An 18801-nucleotide genomic window follows, 5' to 3' on the forward strand; every position below is an offset into this window, starting at 1 on the left:
TTGACCAGAGCTGGAGGGGAGGGGATGGAGACCAGGCCTTTGCTTTTCCTGACCTCCACACATATGAAGCCTTCTTTTCACAGCTCAGGACAGAGGGCTTTCATTAAATCTAGGCCAAATGTGGATACTCGAGGGTATTAACCACCATCATTAAAGTGAGTGAAAAGCTGGTGATCAAACCTTCGGAACTTTGCAGCTAGAAGGAAAATATTCTGACTACCACGACTCATCAGTCAGTTCTAACCCGTGCTCTCTCTCCCCTCCCAGCAGATACACTGTCCCCACAGCCAGCCCTGTCTTTGGATCAGCCAATCCTTACTGAGCCCTCAGGAGGTCACATTCCTGTTCCAACCTCACTCTCACCCAGGCCGATTAGGAACCCGACTTCGGTGCCCTCATAGCCTCAGTTCTTATCCCATTGTGGCCTGGTGGCCTGCTTACCTGTCTGCCTCCTGCCCTCAACACCTGGACATAAACATTTCATTCACCTTTGATTTCCCAGAGCTGAGCACAGCACCAGGCTGGTGGCATTGATCATGGGCTGGTTCATTACACAATGAGAAAGTGAGTGGTGAGTCCGCAAGTGCTGAGGTGAAGGCAGTTGAAGCATTTTGGGAAACTCTAGATAAGCTGATTATAGAGGGAAATCACTTGCCAAAGCAAATATTCAATATGGATGAAAACCCCCTCTTCTGGAAATCGGTGCCTGAAAAGACTTTCATCCATAAAGAGGCCAAGTCACTGCCAGGTTTTTAAGGACAGGGTAACAGTCTTGCTTGGGGGCCGTGTTGCAGGCTGCAAATTGAGACCTTGTGTGATCTAACACAGTGAAAACCCCGGGCCTCCAAGCATGCCAATAAGCCCACACTGCCAATGTGCTACAGGAGCAACAGGAAGTCATGGACGACCCAGCTCCTCTCCCAGGATACCCCCTGTTGCTGTGCCCATGCAATGGAGAACCAGTGGTTGGAGAACAACACATCTCTCAAGATTTTGCTTATTGTTGATAATGCTCCCACCACCCTCCTTTTATTGGTGACCATCATCCCAATATCACAGTGGCACTTCTCCCTCCAAACACCATTTCTTCAATCCAACTGATGGACCAAGGAGTGGCAGCAGCTTGTAATGCCTCCTACCTCAGGAGGACCTTTGCCCACGCTATTGCTGCAACCCAGAAAAACAATGAAAAGACACTGATGGAATTCCAAAAGGATTACACCATCTATGACCACATCAAGAACCTTGCTTGGGCTTGGGGTGATGTCACCAAGGAGTGTATGAATGGTACTGGAAGAAGACACTCCAGAGATTCGTCCCTGACTTCAAAGGATTTGCCAAGCAAGGATAAGTAGCAAAAATCAACAAGGGTACAGTTGAGATGGCAAACAACCGAGGTGTGCATGAGAGGATGCCAAGGAGCTCCGAGAGGGGGTTCCTGGGATGCTGACCGATGAGTCGTTGGCGCTGAGACAGGAACACAGAGCTGAAGAAGAGGTAAGAGCAAGGAAACCGCAGGAGAAAAAGATGACGTACCGCCATGAAAGTTCACAGCGAAGGGTTTACTGAAGCGTTTGCTGACCTCAACAAGCTCCTTGAAAAGTTTGAAAACATGGACCCAACACGGGAAGGTTGTCATTCATAGAAAGGAACGTTCGTAGCGCCGTATGTGCTTACAAGTACATCTCTGATGAAACAAAGAAACAACCCAGGCAAACCACGTTGGAGCTACTTCTAAAAAGAGTGACACCTCCTCAAGACGAGCCTCAGATAGGTCCTTCAGGAGGTGTCCAGAGGCAGTGTTGTCACAGGAGATGACAGCTCCATGTGTGTTATTGCCCCTGATGGCCTTCCCGTGGGACAAGACATGGAGGCGGATGACAGTTGACACTGACGACCCTGACCTGTGTAGGCTGACACTGAAGTGTGTGTCTGTGTCTTAGTGCTTAACCAAAAAAATTTAAAGTAAAAATAAACACGTTTTAAAAATAGAAAAAAAACAACCTTACAGAATAAGGATATAAAGAAACCTATTTTTGTAAAGCTGTACAATGGGCTCATGTTTTAAGCTGCCTGTTATTACAAAAAAGTTGAAATGTTAAAAAAAATTACAAGTTTACAAAGGAAACCAGTTATAGCAAGCTAAGGTTAATTAGTAACTGAAGGGGAAAGTATTGATTTAATAAATTCCGTGTAGCCTGCGTGTGCAGGGCCTGTGAGATCTACAGTAGCGAGCAGTCATGGCCGAGGCCGTCACCCTCACTCTCCGCTCACACTCCGACTCACCCAGAGCAGCTTCCACTCCTGCGAGCTCCGTTTCTGGTAAGTGCCTGATGCAGGTGGACCATTGCTGATCTTGTATACCGTACGTTGACTGTACCTTTATGTTTGGATACGCTTACGTGCACAAATACTTACCATTGTGCTTTGGTTACGCTTATGTGCACAAATACTTACCATTGTGCTTTGGATACGCTTATGTGCACAAATACTTACCATCGTGCTACAGCTGCCTACAGTATTCAGTACAGTAATGTGTTGTACAGCTTCACAACCAGGAGCAATACACAGCCTAGGTGTGTAGTGGGCTGTACCCTCTAGGTTTTTGGAAGTGCCTCAGTGATGTTGGCACAGCGATGAAATCGCCTAACGACGCATTTCTCAGAACCTATGCTCGTCATTAAGTGACACATGGCTGTATTTACTATGGGGATGGATAGTAGAGTAGAAACAGAGGCTCATTTCAACTCAGTAGGACAAACAACTTCGTGCTGATGCCAGACAATGGAAACGCAATGGCCTGCTTTGTGGGGGAATGAGTCCCGTTACTCTGAAGGCATTTTCAAAATAATTTTCTTTTTTGATTAGGTAATAAAGGCAACAAGATGAAATTCAAAAGGAGCAAAAGACACTTATTATGATACTCCTTTTTCCTCTGAAAAGGCAACCCCCATTATCGGGTTTTTGGTCAAAGTCCAGACAGCTCTGTGAGGGACACTGTCATTGGGCTGTGCAGACTGGTTCTGGGCAAGGTGACCTCTGGGGACTGTCCATCTCTTGGATCTCCCCCTTGCCATCTGTACACAACAATCCTTAAGGTGCTATCACAAAACTGGATTTGAATTTGTAACATATAAATTAACTGCTCAAAGATTGGGTTGAGGATTGCGACTCCCTAGTGGCAATATTGGACCAGCTCTGAGCAGTCCTTACCGCAACAGGCAGGTTCCCACATGTGACAAAAGAAATGTCTGAGGGAAATGGAATACAGACTCTGTGCAAAATGTGTAGGAACCCTTTGGTACACGTCGTCCTCCCCGTATCTGAAACTGGAGATGGGAACCGGACTGCACGGTGATTGGGGTGGGGGAAAACAGATAGAGGAAGGGGCTGAGAGGAGGAAGGAGATAGGCTGGGTGTTGACAGAGTGGAATGCAATGGACAGATGCTGGGAATCCTAACGCTGGTGACCTCGGCCGTGGCCTTTCTGCCCACTGGAAAACCCCAAATGCTCCTCTTGGTCTTTATTCCTGGCTGTCTCTTGCCTTCTCGCGATTTCTCAAGGGCCTGTAAAGTGTTGTCGGAGTACCTAGAAAGCACGGTTTCATCCCCTGACAAACAGGGTGGCACATGACTGCATAAATGGACTCTCTTTTCATGACCCTTGGAAAATTCAAAGGCATCGTTGACAGATAAGCTCAAACCTCAGGCTCTGGCAGATGAGTTCAGTGGTAGCTTTCAAGGGCATCCCTATTTGACAGACCCAGGTGGCATGTGTCGTATTTCAGTAGCTTGGCTATTTCCCCAGAACAAATGGAGGGATGTGAAGAAAGGTAGGGCTTTCAAGCTGGAATCCAGACTGATCTTGAATTACAAGAGGAACAAGTGGCCATCTTCCCTATCCCTGCTGCAGCTTCTTAAAGGGGGAACAAACCATAAAGCTATGTCATAACCGTCATTATGACAGTGGCCGTTATTCATTTTAAAGGCCAAGAAGTCAGTGTTTATCAAATGTAAATTGAAGAAAAGACGTACTTGCGTGTCAGCAGTCATAAAGCCCATAGCAAAATCAAAACGCTGCAAAGCATTTTCTTAGCTAAGACAAACTTGCAGGATATCCTATGGGACAGATTCTGACACGGGTCTATGCTTGGAGGTAGGTCTGGCAACCATTTCACAAGCATCTCTTTACATTAAGCACGTAAGGCTTTGTTCAGGGACCTGGGTCGTGGGAGCCTCTGAAGGTGGAGCCGGGCTGGAGCTGGAGTGTGGATGTCACCGAGGGCAGTCCAGGGAATGCTGTGCTGCAGAAAGGCCACTGCTGCTGACAATCAGCATCTTAGCGAGCATAGCAGTGACATCAAGGACAGCGAACATATTTAAGTGTCAACCACAGAGACGTTGGCTAGGCATTTAGCATGAAAATTCTCATTTCCACCTCACAACACGCGTAAGATAGTCACAATGACCTTGTTTTGCAGAGGAAGAAGCTGAGGCTTAGAAAAGTCAAGATGCTTTCCCAAGGTCACACAGCCAGCAAGGGAAGAGATGAAGGCACAAACTACCCGACTTCTCCGTTTCTGCTGTTATCTCTTATGGTACATTGAGAAGAACCAACCCAGCCAGCCAAGGCAGCGTAATTCCAAAGAATGATCTTAGGAAAGAAGGAAGAGAACAATTAGCAAAGTGAAAGCTGGGAAAGCTGAGAGTAGGATCAAGGGACCTGTAAAGAGTGAACTGAGGTGAGGGGCCAGAACTAAATCTATACATAGACGAATAGGCTGAGACCTGCCTGATCTGAGGTAGAGGAGGTGTGTGCCTTACCAGAGCCTTGCTGGCCTGGCTATCACCTTCTGCTCGCGCACCTCCCAGCTGTGGAACAAGTACACATGCTTCAGGTGGAACCTGGGCCCAACTACATTCCTGTGACCTCTTACCAGAACCCCCTGTGTCCAGCTCCGATCTGTCCAGAGTAGAGTGATAGGATGTATTGGCTGAAAAGGAGTCATGCTGGCTGAATATGTGTGTCTCTACGAAACACGTGTCACAGAACACATATCCTATACCCTCAGGAGCGGGAATCCCTCTTAATGTAGCAGTGTGAGAAATAGAGACACCTTTCCACAAACACTACATGAATGAGCTGAACTGTGGGAGAATGGAAATGATGATGTATTTGTCTTGCTAAAGAATGCTTACTGCTAAAAGCACACGAAAAGTATTCCTGGTATTGATATGAGCATTTGTGTAATTAGAAACAATTTTTTGGGTTTAATCTCCACACGACAAAGACATCTTAAATGGGTAATTGTGCTTTGAGTACACACCAAACCTGGATTAGCGTTTTTTCACTTGTTTACACGAACCTCAGCCCCGCTGACGAGGGTTTGTAAATTCTGAGGTTTCTTTCTTCTTTGCTTGGAGGAAGAGGGAGCAGCACCTCTGTGTGCATTTCTGCAATTTCTCATGCCAGGTGAGGGACAGAATGGTATCCTGGCCCTTGGCAGTTCTCATAGGACACCAAGAGGGTGCTTGTCTAGGCAGGAGGCCACACGATACTGCACAATTTCTGTTCCCATGCTACCTCCAGCTTTATCCGGCACCCATTTTTCATCTGAGGGACAAATAGACTGCAAACGGTCCTGCCCTGTCTCTGAACGCAGAGCCAGGAATGTACTCCCACAAAGCACCAGTGTGCCTAAGTTGACTCCTGCGGCTCACGAGAGCCGATGGTTAAAATGTTGGCAATGTCACGAGCTGGTTGTTTAGCCATTGGCAGTTTGAAAGCGGTCTTGCTGGGAGTATTTACAGCACAGAAATTGGCAAATGCTACAAATCAGACTTTTTTTTTCTTTTGAGAACTAAAAATAAGAGACCATGATTCCTTCACAGAACATGCATGGATGGCATTGACAAATTTTTCAGCAAAACTTGGTGAACACCGACTAAATGACAGTCCTTGGAGTAGGTACAAGAGCTATAATGATAGGTGACTTTTGATTGCTGCACCGGAAGAGACCTCATTCACTCTGAGAAGCTCCCTAACCATTCTTCTGCCTACAGCTGCGACAGGCAAGACCTTTGGGTCTACTCACACTTCAGATGGAAATATTCTGAAGTCTCTCCCACTTGCCGTGACCAAACATCCTAAGAAAGATATTTCAGAAGCTTACAACTAATTCATCTCAAAATAAAATCTTGACTAAACGGCAGAGAAAGCAAGCCCCTGGTTCTTTAGAAATACTTGTCTTTCTCATCTTCTCCCAAACCTTACTCTGGATCCTTGGGGTGGGGCGGGAATGGGGGGAGATTTCATGCCAACTAAAGGGACACAGTAGGTAAGTCCTCTGGGTAACTTGGGGCATTTGCTTTAGCTCGTGCCTTCCCCAGGGCTGGCAATGGGTTCACATGGATGTCATAAATGCTATCGATCATTTGTTTATTTTTAAATCTGATTCAAATATATGATTTTTCTCCTTAGCTTGCTCCATGCTCTAGTCTTAATTCCATAGCTCTGTATTTAGGATGAAACATTCCAAAGGGAAAAAGAGACCAGCTTGTGTTATGTGACTGACCCGGAGTGCCCGTGTTGGCTGGAGCTGAAGTCTGGTCTCCCGGTCCTGTCACTGACGCCGAGTGACCTCGAGCTATCACTTTCCCAATCATTGTGTAACAGGACAGCGTCACCACCCACAGGAGCATTGAAAGGATCAACTGTGGCCTCTAGGATGTCTGGAAAAGGTAAAGGCAACTGGTCGTTATTTACCCAGTGCGGGCTGGCCCAGAGATGGGCTCTGCAGGGTATAGGCTGTGGAATCCTCAGATTCTCTTAACTCTAAGAACCATGACCGGCTCAAAAGGACCTGATGGCCTGACTGCTCAGAACTTTCTGTTGAGGATCAGAGTTGGTACTGTAGCTGCTCACAGGAAACAAAGCAGGATCAGGTAACAGCCTCGGAGACATGGGTCACCACAAAATGTGACTCCTGCCATTGTCTTAGGGCAACTTGAGAATGGAAAAGAATACGGGAGTGAAGCTAGGCTCCCAAGGGCGAGGGTGCAGAAGTGGGGGGCAGTGGTGAGGGAATCACAGGTTGTTCTTGATGCATTTACCTTCCTGGTAGGCTTCAGCTCTTTAACTTTGCTGATTCTTACAGGAAATCTTATTTTTAAGCCTCCTCTAAGATTCCAAGCATTTTGGGGGGGACACCTGCTCTGTGATACGTCCTGGGGAATACACTGGAGAACAAGATGCCATTTCTTTCCCCAACGGAACAGAGTTCATGGAGGGAGAAAGGGCGGGAAAGAAGGGCAGCTGAGTATGTTAGTGAATGTGATGCACTAGAACACAGGCATAGAAGAGCCTTAGCCAAGCGGGTCAAGTTAGGGGAGGCTTCCTGGAAGAGGTGATACCAGGGACAAACAGATATTATCTAGGTGAGTGAACGGGAAAAGAATATTTCAGGAAGAAGAAAGAGAGCACGTTCAGAGATGTACGAGAACAACGTACAGTATTTCAAAGAGCTCCAAGGAAAGCTGGAACTTAGGCTTGGTCAGAGAGGAGTGATAGAAGACGAGTAAGTGGAGGCCAGCCTCGGAATGCTCTGGAAGCCGTGCGAAAGAACCTGCACTTTATGTAGCGGGACGACCAGGAGCCACTGAAGTATTTTAAGCAGGAGACTGGCCTTCTTACAATTAGGATTTAGAAAGCATTTAAAAATGATAATAGTAAAATTGATTGATACCTATTGAGCACTTATTATGCATCTGGCAGATGTGAATGTGAGCATTTTTCTGGATGTAGTGCGTGTTAGTCTCACAAGACTCTTGCCCAAAGCCACATGGCAGCAGTAAGGTGTAGCCTCAGGAGGCAAACCCAGTCAGGCTGCCACCAGAGCCCCGGCTCTCAGCCACAAAGCTATGACCACATCTTAAGTTCGTTCCTCAGTAACGAATGGTAATTCTCATTGCTTACCTTTTCCTTGTTGCTTTTCCAGTTTAAGCTGGTTTACGCCAGCAATCCTCATGCACAAATAATTGGCTGAACTTTGTGAAAAACCCCAGATTCCAATTATCTAAGGTCAAGGGAATTTACAAATCGGAAAGGAAGCACAGAGAACTCCACGTGGGCCGGACGCTGCTTTTCTGTGGCAGCTGCCTATCTCCCCCGGGAAGACCCCTCTGCAAGGCATTTCCCTTCCTTTCAATCCTGAGCTTTGCTGGGAACCCACAGGCATTCCCAGCCCAGCCTCCATTTCTGAGTCCCAGAAGGAGTTACTCCTTTACTCTATTTCCCTTGAAGCGCATTTCCTCTCTTTCTCATGGAGCCAGTGTTTTTGGAAATCAAATTCCTAGTTAACAAGGAGCACAATTAAGGAACATCAAACCAGACTTAAATGAGGGAGAGAGTTAAAACATAAAAAGAAGGACTTCTTTCATTCCTAGAGGGCAAATCTTGTGTCTTGAGGAAGCCCCAGATTGTGTTTAACTCCTGAGCTATGCCTACAACTAGAAAATGCTACCAGCCAGCACTGGATAAATAATAATCATTTGCCTTTACCTTTTCCAATCAACTCACATTTACGGAGCCGCTGTGTGCCAGGTACTGTGCTGGCTAGATATGGAGAGATGTGTTAGTAGCAGATTTTTCCTTCACGCCTCATGGAGGAGCTCAAAGTCAGTCATGATATGCCTACAAAGTGGGTGTCTGTCCTCTTCACCTCTCTGAACACCTCCATCTCCTCCACGGCTCTTGCCAATGGATTTCTTGAATTACAGGAAATCCTAAGACACTCCTTTGCCCAAAATGCTTCAGGTCTGGACAGACCCTCTGGTCCCCAGAGAGGAGAAAGTACTCCTAACGTGGGCCATCCAGCTGGGCTTTACTTCCTCTTACTTTCCCATGCGACTGACAAGTAACTAGGTACCCTCGAGTCTGTGTTGTTGTTACAGGCCTATTCGGGGGTGTAGGGGTTCATAACAGGCCGCCATAACAGGCTACACGGGCACGTGGATTATTTGGAGCTGAAGGCAATCGAGACCCTGAGGACTTGGGAGGAACTTCTGCTCCTCCCTTAACTACCTAGAAGAATTTAAATTGGGGGTCTTCCCATAATAAGAGTTATTACCAGAGACAGCTTTTCACCACCTATCTATATGGCAGGGCAAGCATATAATTACCGAACATCTGCTCTTCTTACCGTCCTTCTTCCCCTTTGAAGCCCCAGGTGCCTTACCTCACCCTTAGCTCAGAATATCATATAGACTTCATTTTACCCTTTTATCTGAACCTCTCTTGTATATGGAGTCTCTAAAGCTCTCATGTATGTGGAGTTCCCATGTATACATATGTAATGAAATTTGGTTATTTTCCCTTATTAATCTGTCTCATGACGATTTGATCATTAGGCCAGCCGAAAAAACCTAGAAGGGTAGAGAAAGATTTCTTCCTTCCCCACAAGTGTTACTGTACTGTGGCCATTTTCTAAAAAGAACATTGAAGAATTTTGATTTCAAGTCATCTGGGAAAGAAATCGCTATTGCTTTAAGCATTAAAAACACAAATACCTATACAAGAAATGTCAGGCCTTTAGAGAATCTCTGAAAAGCCCAGCTATTTGACCATAAGCCAACTCCATCCCTACCCCAAACATACAAATTCCTCCTTGGGAAGGTCTAAGTTATAAGGACCCAAACGTAATGCTTGAGGATCAGTTGCCATGGAAACAAAGCTAAGGCATGAATAGCTCATTCAGTTTCATAACCCCTCTCCAGGGAGGCACTGCTCTGGGGAAATGCTAAGCAGACACAGCCAAAAGGGACAGTCAGAGAGTCCCAGATCAAAAAGCTTTTCCCTCTCAGTATTTTCCAGGAGAGACTATCTTTCTCCTTTCTGAATGGAGGCAGACACGCAGAGCTGTGAGGAAGTGAGGTTTGGAGTTAATTTTACATTAACTCCATTAACGACACTCTTCTGTTTTCTCTCTTTCTTTTCTTTCTCTCGTTCTCTCCATCTACTTGGCTTATTTCCCACTTCATCCTGCTCATCCCCAATCGTGTGGTAATGACCTCTTTTTCAGACTCCTAAGAGTGGACAAACCAGTTCCTCAGCTGTCATCTTCACCTCCACAGTCATCCCTACCTGCAAGTGATAGGTCAACCTTCTGAACTGGAGAGACAGGATGTGCCTTTGACAAAGAAAATGGGAGCAGCTTTCTCAAAGGCAGATGCCAATCTCAGCAGCTCCTAAAGGCAGCATGTCATCCAGTCTTTCTGAAGGTGCTACTGACAGCATTTTTGTGGAGTGCAACAGTGGGTGGCACCTTGGTTTTACAGGTAGGTATAAAGGTTTAGTCATCTTCATCATACCAGCGTCCAACTCAGTGCCAGGCCGTCATGAATCGACATGGGATTGCCGGCCGAGCCTCACCCGCTCCCTTGGAAAATTGTGTCTCTCTCCCCATCACTTCATCTTTACAGAGTTCTTATTTAATCCCACCCCAAAGGGTCATAATTGATTATGTGATGATAAGGTACCGTTCCAAGTTGGGCTATGTACCTTATCCTGCATTTTGGGGCTTGGAACTAAAGTGGCCAAAAGCTATGAGCCATAAAGCTTAGAAGATGACCATACTTAGGTTTCCCACCATGTTGCAATAAACAGTCTGCAACACGAGAAGGAAAGAGACAACACCCAAGAAGAAGGAAAAAGTTGGAGAAAGAATCTTCACCAAATTAGGTCCCTGGCTTCCATGCTTCCTGGGGTCTGCTGCCTCCCTGCCCATCTTGTGGCTTCGTTGCTCTGGGAGAAAACCCAGAACCCTTTGGGTGGACTTCTATTTTTCTTTAAGGTATGAATTGTGCTTCCATCACTTGCCATCAAAAAGATCAGGACTCTTCTCTGGCACTTAGCAGGTACTGTGTAAATGTCGGCTGAAGGACGAATGAGAGTGTTCCAGAGTCCAAATTCAGAATGTCATAAGGCTGGAAGGTGTTGAAAAAGCCACCTGGTTTATCCTTCATTCTCAGGGCAGATCCACAGGCACTCCAGCCAAGGAGAAAAGGGCACTTATTTTTAAAGCCCTCCTAGAAGATTTTAGAAGCTCCACTGGTGACTGAACAAAGGATGAGAGGAGGAATGACAAATAGGACATCTTAAATCCCTCCTTCCTTCTTCTTTAAAAGTCCTCCTGCACTCAACTCCCAGTCTTGGCAATTTCCTACTCCTCATTTTTACAATGTTATTTGAAATCTTTAATTCTTTCATGTTTCAATTTTTCATATCACCTAAAATCTATGTGTAGTTCCCAACTTTTTTTTTTTTTTTTGGTTACTAACATCACATACGTCTTTGTCCCCTGATGAGAAGCTTAATCACTTTTCCAAAGAATTAGGCATCTCATCCTTGAGGGGCATGGAATGTATATTATTCTATCCAGCAAACATTTATTGAGAAATGGATATACGGTAGGCACTGTGCTAAGAGCCATGGTACAGAAACATTACAGCTAGTCCCTCAGAGAAAATGAATCATTTAAAACCAAGTCTAAACCTGATATGGAATTCCACTGGCCTGAAATTGAAATAAGTAAAGCTATTGTCCCTCTTTTCCTTGACTCATTCACTGTTCACTCATTTAACAAGTATTTTTGAGTTTCTATTTGGGGCCACGTACTGTTCTGGCTCTGGACTCACAGAATTGAACCAGATCCCTGTATTCTAGGGAGAAGACAGAAAAAAGGCAAGTTGACAACCAGTCATTTCAGGCAGCATCAGATAGTGAAAATTGCTAGGAGTAAAAGAAGCAGCATGAAGGATTAAGCATCCTAGGTTGTAAGTAGGCTATTATAGGTGAGATAATCAAGGGGGTCTTCTCTGAGGAAGTGGCATTTGAAAAGAGATCTGAGTTATGAAAAGGTTGAGCCATGCGGAGATCTGATATGATAGCGGCCCTGCCAGATGGCCTGAGGAATTGGACTAGATGGTCTCTTGGATTCCTTCTAGTAGCAAAACCTAGAATTTCACCCTTTCCACCTAGTTCCTGTTTTACAGTAGTTTTTATGGTTCCTCTTAAAACCTTTGCTAACATCTGTAACTTCCAACTGTAGGGCCCAGAATTAGTCTCTAGGAAGCTTCTGTCAATCAGTAAGGCTCATGGCTCCAGCAGCTTATCCTCCTATCTGTAGATGCCAGCGTGATACTTGATAAAAGCCACCATCCAGCCTCCTTTCATTTCAGGAAGAGCTGAAGATGCCAGACACAGACAAGTTCCGATCTTTTAGGAAAAAAGAAATGGCTTTTTCTTTTTCCGAGTACCACGGTCAACGTGTGATATAAATCTTAATTTCTCCATCTGTAACCTTGGAGCGGTCACAACAGACAAAATATTGTGTTCATCCATTTAAACTCACAGGAAAAAGCCTACAGTCCAAATCCCTACACAGTGAGGTCGACCAGATGCTTGGTGCCCTGTGGTTGCATTAGAAATGTACCGATTTTAATTATTGTAAAGTAGGTGGCCATCGTTTAGGTCCTGGGCTTTTGTACTGTGGACTTACCTTGCCTCTTTCTGCCAGTCGCCCTGACACCACTTCAAATTAAATTCTCCAATTGAGAATGTTAGAGCCACACTAGTCCTGTGAACTTAGACCACGCATATGAGCACCAGCTTATAGTTCAAATTCTCAGATGAGATATTTTTCACTCTCTCTCCCTGGCCCCAGTGCTAAGACCGAGACATGCAAGATTTTTTTGCTCTTTCTCCGTGTGTGCTGAGCTTTTGCTTTGTTTACCTCTGTATTGAGGATGTAGCCCTTTGGTGTCTCAGCTTTCTGTAGGCGTCTCCCATTAGACTTCTCATCTTGGCATTTTTTTTCTTTCTTAGTACATAAAATAATGGCTCATCTTTTTATTGATGGCACTTTAGATTGGGTATAGTAATACAGTAATTAATTATAATGTCTAGCACTTTGTGAATGGAATGGAAGATGGGGATATGGAAGGAGGGTTCCACCACAGAGGAGAAAGCCACTGAAGAGACATGGCAACAAAGGAAAAGGCTAGTTCATAATCTACAGTCAGCAGAGAATACGAATCTGACTTGACTCATACCACGTTGCTGGCCATTTGGAGTCTGAATGCCCAGGGACGAGACCTGACTCTGGCAAGACCTCGAACCCGAGCACATCAAAAGCTGAGCACAGCTAGGAGAGAGGCTCCAAGGGTTTACAAAGTGTAGCCACAGTGCAATGTGTGCGGCTCCAAGTTATTTCCCTGCAAGGGAGGGTACCTGGGGGCCCTGGCCACTGGTTCATTCTTTATCCCCCCAAGAAATGTAAGTTCCATGAAGGGCAGGAACTCTGGCTTCCTTCTTCGCCAGTGTCTTCCAGAGCTGCAAATAGTAGCTGACTCATCCTAAAGGCTTACACAATAAGTGTGCAGTGAATGAACAGGGGATGGGTCACTGCTGGCACTTCCAGTGGTATTCTCGGGGCTCAGCCTGTTCTGCCTGGTAACGGCTAGAGAGGTCCCGTTACCAGGCCCAAAGCAAACAGTCTAAGGTTCAGAGATTGTAGACGTGGGAGCCAAGTCGTGAAGCCAAGTGGGTCAGGAAGGAGGGGAGCTGGTGTGTGGGGCAGACAGACGGGAGCAGGCAGAGGGAAGGACGCTGGAGGAGTGTCCTGAGCGAGAGAGCAGGATTCACTCTTTTTGCAGTCTCTGCGCCTCTGGTGTGGGTGTGCTGAGAGTGAGAAGAAAGGTGTCAGGGAACACAAAAGGATGCATTTTTCAAATGCTGTCCATCAGATTCCTAACCCAGAAAACGTATTTGACAACATTTCTTATCTTCAAAGCAACTCGTAGACAGAAACAAAGCAGTAGCGTGCTCAGGTGCTCATGGGCGTGCCTTCAAATCGACTCCTATCCGCTCCCACATTAAAGATATCTCTTCTTCATTCTCGCTTCTCCTCCTCATCACCAAACTTCCTTCTTTCTCCAGCTCACTGCAATCCAGTTTCAACCCCCAGTAATTTGACTCAGGTGATGCCTAACATCTTAATGATGAAATCCGGTGACTTCTTTTCACCCCTTTCCTGTTTGACTTCGTGTAGCATTTGGTACCATTAGTAACCTCCTATGTCCTAAAACTTTCTGTCCTTGGTGGCTGGGACACGCTCTCCTGGTTGCTTCGCAGTTTAACTGGCTGCCGTCTCTTTCTTGTTCTTTACTCGTTGACATTCTCCAGGCCTGCCCACTTGGCTGCCTCTCCTCTCACACGGTACCACGACACCATCTCCTTGAATCACCTCATTGTTGTCCATACCTTCAAACACCACCTTTAGACCAGTGACTCATCGAAACGAACCTCCAGTTCCGATGTGGCTTCACAGGGCCAGACCGTACATTCAGCTAGACAGTATCCAGATTTACCAAACTTCCCTGGATTATTGCAAAAACTCTAACGTGTCTCTTTCCAACTGGTCTTTCCTTCGTCCACGCCCAATAATGTCCTAACTGGTATTTTGCCTGTGCCTTTACGGTCATACTACTCAGAGGGTGTTGCAATGTTTTGCTTCCATGTCTGATCCTCTCATTAGACTGTGAGTTCCTACAGAAAAGCATTATTGTATAAATCATCTTTGTAGGTCACCCACAAAGCATAGAGCCTGCTACGTAATAGGAAGTCAAATATTGAATGAATGAATGAATGAGTGAATGAGAGCAAATGGTGTATTGGGCTGAGACACTTTCTTGTTAAACATCAATGCCTTTTAAAACCAACACTGCCACGTTTTTCACCTACTTGTCAATTCCTTAATAGATCGCCCCTATTGACTCTTGTGTAATATTTGACAGGTGAAGAAATTTAAAACCTTAGACCACTCTGGGAAGGGAACATCTAAGCACAGAAGGAGCCTTCCAAACACAATTTCAGACCCATCAGGTCATACTGCATTTACAATTAATTAGTTAATGAATGAATGAATGTATATTTACTGAGAGCTAGGTGCCAAGGTGCCACACACGATTACCTCACGTAATCTTCACCCAGCCCTATGAAGCAGGCACTGTGGTACCACCTTGGTGTTGTAGGTGAGGGGACTCAGCCGGCCTGAGAGCAGAGCTCGAGCCCAGGACCCCCATGGTGTTTTATCCCCCTCAGAGGCTGTCCCTGCCCACTAGATCCAGTGCCAAATGAGCTTAGGGACGATTCTGCTAGAAAACCATCTCTGGCCTCCCCACCCCTCCTGCAGGCTACAGACCCCTCTTGTTACCTGAGCAGACCTCCATCCTAGCACGTCTAATGTTTTAGTATGATTGCCAGCCTACCTCTACTGCCCTATTAGACCACAAACTTCTCAAGGGCAGAGAACGGCCATAGTCTCTGTTGTAGCCACAGCACCCAACCCAATGCCTGCTGCTCAGTAGGTTTTCTGTGCACGTTTATTGAATTAGAGTTTAGCAAATGGAGAGCGACCGTAGGCTAACTCATTGCCTTGGGGGCCAGTAAGGCCTGCCCCCAGACTTGGACTCCTTATTTATCTTCTGCTTTGCAAAGGTTTCTTGGTAATGAAACAGATGCCCTCTTTTACCGAACATAAAAACTTCACAACACCCTTGAAATTCACTACTATGCAAAAGATAGCTAATAGTTTCCAGCTAGAGTCCAGTTTCTGTACATCCCGCTGAAAAGAATTTGTTTAGGTTTACTTTCACTATTTTCTATAAATTATACAACGAGCATATTTTATTGTAAACATATAGATGCAGACCATTTCAATATTGAGTGCAGTTTCTAACTGCCCCTCCCCCTAGCCCCAATAGACCATGGTGTGGCCCTAATGGGAACCCCTGGGTTTCCCAGTTCTGTCCTGGCCAGACTCCCTTCTGCAGGCACCCTCCCTGACCTTTGTTCAGTGACTGGTCCTAAACACAGATAACCAGACCTGCCAGATGATGGACTCCAGCCCTGACGTTTCCCTGTCCACACACACCCCTCCTCCCTTCCCACTGCCGCTCTCCTTCACTTTCTCAGGGCTCCAGGTAACGTCCAAAGCACCGGACTGACTGGTGTAAGACTTGTTCACTGTCTTTGCCATGTTCTCTGATCCAGTCTGCCTTCCTACCCTCTGCCACCCACCTCCCAAGCCTTGTCTACCCCGGTGGGCAAGTTTCGTGCCAGGACCTGGCTTCCGCCGGCCCCTCCCTGGCTTCCCATTCCAACGGCATGACACAAGCCAGTCACCCTGAATGTGGAACAGGCTGAGAGAACAGAGCCTTCTGCCTGGAGCAAGCACGTGGCATTTCCGTCCCCGGGAAAACCCAACAAGATGAGGCTTGGTTATGTGTGACTGGCAGCCAATTGTACCCCTGAGCAGGTAGAGAATTCCACAGAGGAAATTACTATTTTAAACTTAACTCTACAAAGGTTCATTGTTCACAATCAGAGAGTTAGAGCGTGAGGTACCGTGAAGGAGCTTCAGCTACGAGCTCAGAAGGACCTAGGTTCAGTTCCCAGCTTGGTGTGAACCCGAGCGCGGATCTTGGTGAGATCCAACATCCTCATTCATACAATGGGCATAACAACCCTACCTTTTCTGTAGGGTTATTATAAAGACGTGAACTCACTACCAGTGTTCAGCAGGTCACCACACCAGAAATGCTCATGTGACCTCCCCGCCCCAAACAGCATACCCTTTGGGTTTGACAAGTGTCAGTTTAAAGCATCAGCTTTCTAAATGTTAAATGAAAACAAGGGTTTTCTCCTGTGGTCAGAGATGCCATGGTATCAATCAATCCTGATAAGTTTGGAGGGTGGTTTGGGCCATTAGGATGATTACATATTAAATAATTAAATATTGGCCAACGCCATACTGGCAAAAGAGCCTGGGGACCCTAAGTTTAAGAAAGACTAAGGGGAGCATGGGCCATGTCATTAACTATTTCAAGGGTTTTGTGCAGAGAGAGACTAGACCCGTGTAGGCAGTGCCGAAAAAAGAACCAGGGGCTTCTGTTGGAATAATAGGAGGAATTTTCGCCAAGGTGCCCAGGGAGGGACTGCGTGTGTTAAATGGATGGTACCACGTGCAACATCATCGCTCCTGCTTAATGGCCGGAGAACGATGGTAAATTTGAGGCAAAGAGAGAGGAACAACAAGGAAACGTGCTTTGCAGGATTGCAAACGCTACATAAGCACGGAAGGATTGGTTACTGTTAGCCAGTACGAGCATTTCAGTAGCAAAACTTCCAAGGGCTAGAGATAAAATTTATCTTCTGACTAACTGGATGCTTGCCTGAACTTGGTAGGATTCAAGGACTGTTTTGTCTGTGCGTCAGGAAGACAAATGATTGTGATGACAATTCATCGGGGTTCCAGTTCAAAAGCTCCACAGCCACCCCCTACCCCCCGCCACCACCCTGGCAACTTTAAAAAGGCTTTTTTGTTTGTTTCATCTTGTTTTGTTTGGGGGCCCGGGAAATACTCCCATGATTTAAAATTGAAAGAGTCAATAAGGTTATGCTATTAAAAGTTTTCTCCTTCTGCCAAGTTCTGTCCTCCGGCCACTTCTCAGAGCCCACGAACATTAACCACTATCGTTCTTGTTGTTTTGTGCACATTTTACCCTTTATGCAGTTTTCTCAATGGGACAGTTTAGGAAGCAAGGGTGTCCTGACTCTCTGGCTATGTGACATCCCACAGGATGATCTCTGCCACACAGGACTGAGTGGAGGCCAATCCCCAGAGCTTTAGGAACAGTTTTCCTTGAAACAGCAAACACCTGCCAGTGCCTAAGGTCACGATTCTGTACTTCACTGGCCAGGCAGTTAGACGTCTTGCCGAAGACTTTGCAAAGAACCAGAGATAACATCCTATGTGGGTGACTATGGCGAGGTCTCTGCTGACCATTTCCCTGACAATGCCACACAATTGCATCTTTGTCAATGTCCAGAGAGCTCCACGGTGGGCACCCTGGAGTATGTTATTGCTGTAATCACCAGGGGTTCGGGGCATAGTGGGGAATAACTCATGCTAGTCACATACAGGCCTGGCCATGTGCTCTCCCTATGTGTTATTTCTCCAATGGAGAAAAAAGTTCCTCAAAGGCAGGGTCCTAATACCGGATAATATCACATTGCCTGGCAACCTAGGAATGGACTTTTCTTTCTTCTAAAGATCTCTCCTGCGGGGATATGCCGTCAGCATGAGGTACTGTTCACATCCTCATTACGTTATACATTTTTCTAGAGACACAAGAATTACACGTGTGAAACAGGGACAGTACTCGGTAAATTAAGATGGGTTTGAAGGGGGGCATGGCTGAAATGGGACTGGTCGTCCATCCCTGGTCTCTCTAGAGAGCAGTGACAATTTTCACATTTCTAAATTTTTCTAATGTCATCTTGTTTCTTAAGGCTTTAGTACATAGGTTTGTTAACACAACAAGTTCTGTGCTTCCTCTTCTTCTTGGAAAGCTTCTAAACTCTATTGGGTAATGCCTTCCTTGTCCCCAGGCCCTCCCCCAACTCAAGTAACGACACCCATTAGGACATTCCAAACAGGGCCTTCCCAGAAGGAGACCAGGCAGTTCTGCCAAATCTGTTACACTCTGCTACATGGAGTTATATGGTTCTTGGACATGTTTAGGGCAGCTCAGATACATGCCAGGACACAGCAAGCCCCTGGCAGCCTTCCCTGAGCTTTGACAGTCAGGGGCCTGGGAAAAGATGGGTGACACTGAGCAGGGTGCGTGGCAGTAAAGGCCTGCAGGATTTCCCCAGGTCAAATTGGGGCTGGAGGTGAC

Source organism: Rhinolophus hipposideros, assembly GCF_964194185.1.
Source record: "Rhinolophus hipposideros genome assembly, chromosome: 19".
NCBI lineage: Eukaryota > Metazoa > Chordata > Mammalia > Chiroptera > Rhinolophidae > Rhinolophus > Rhinolophus hipposideros.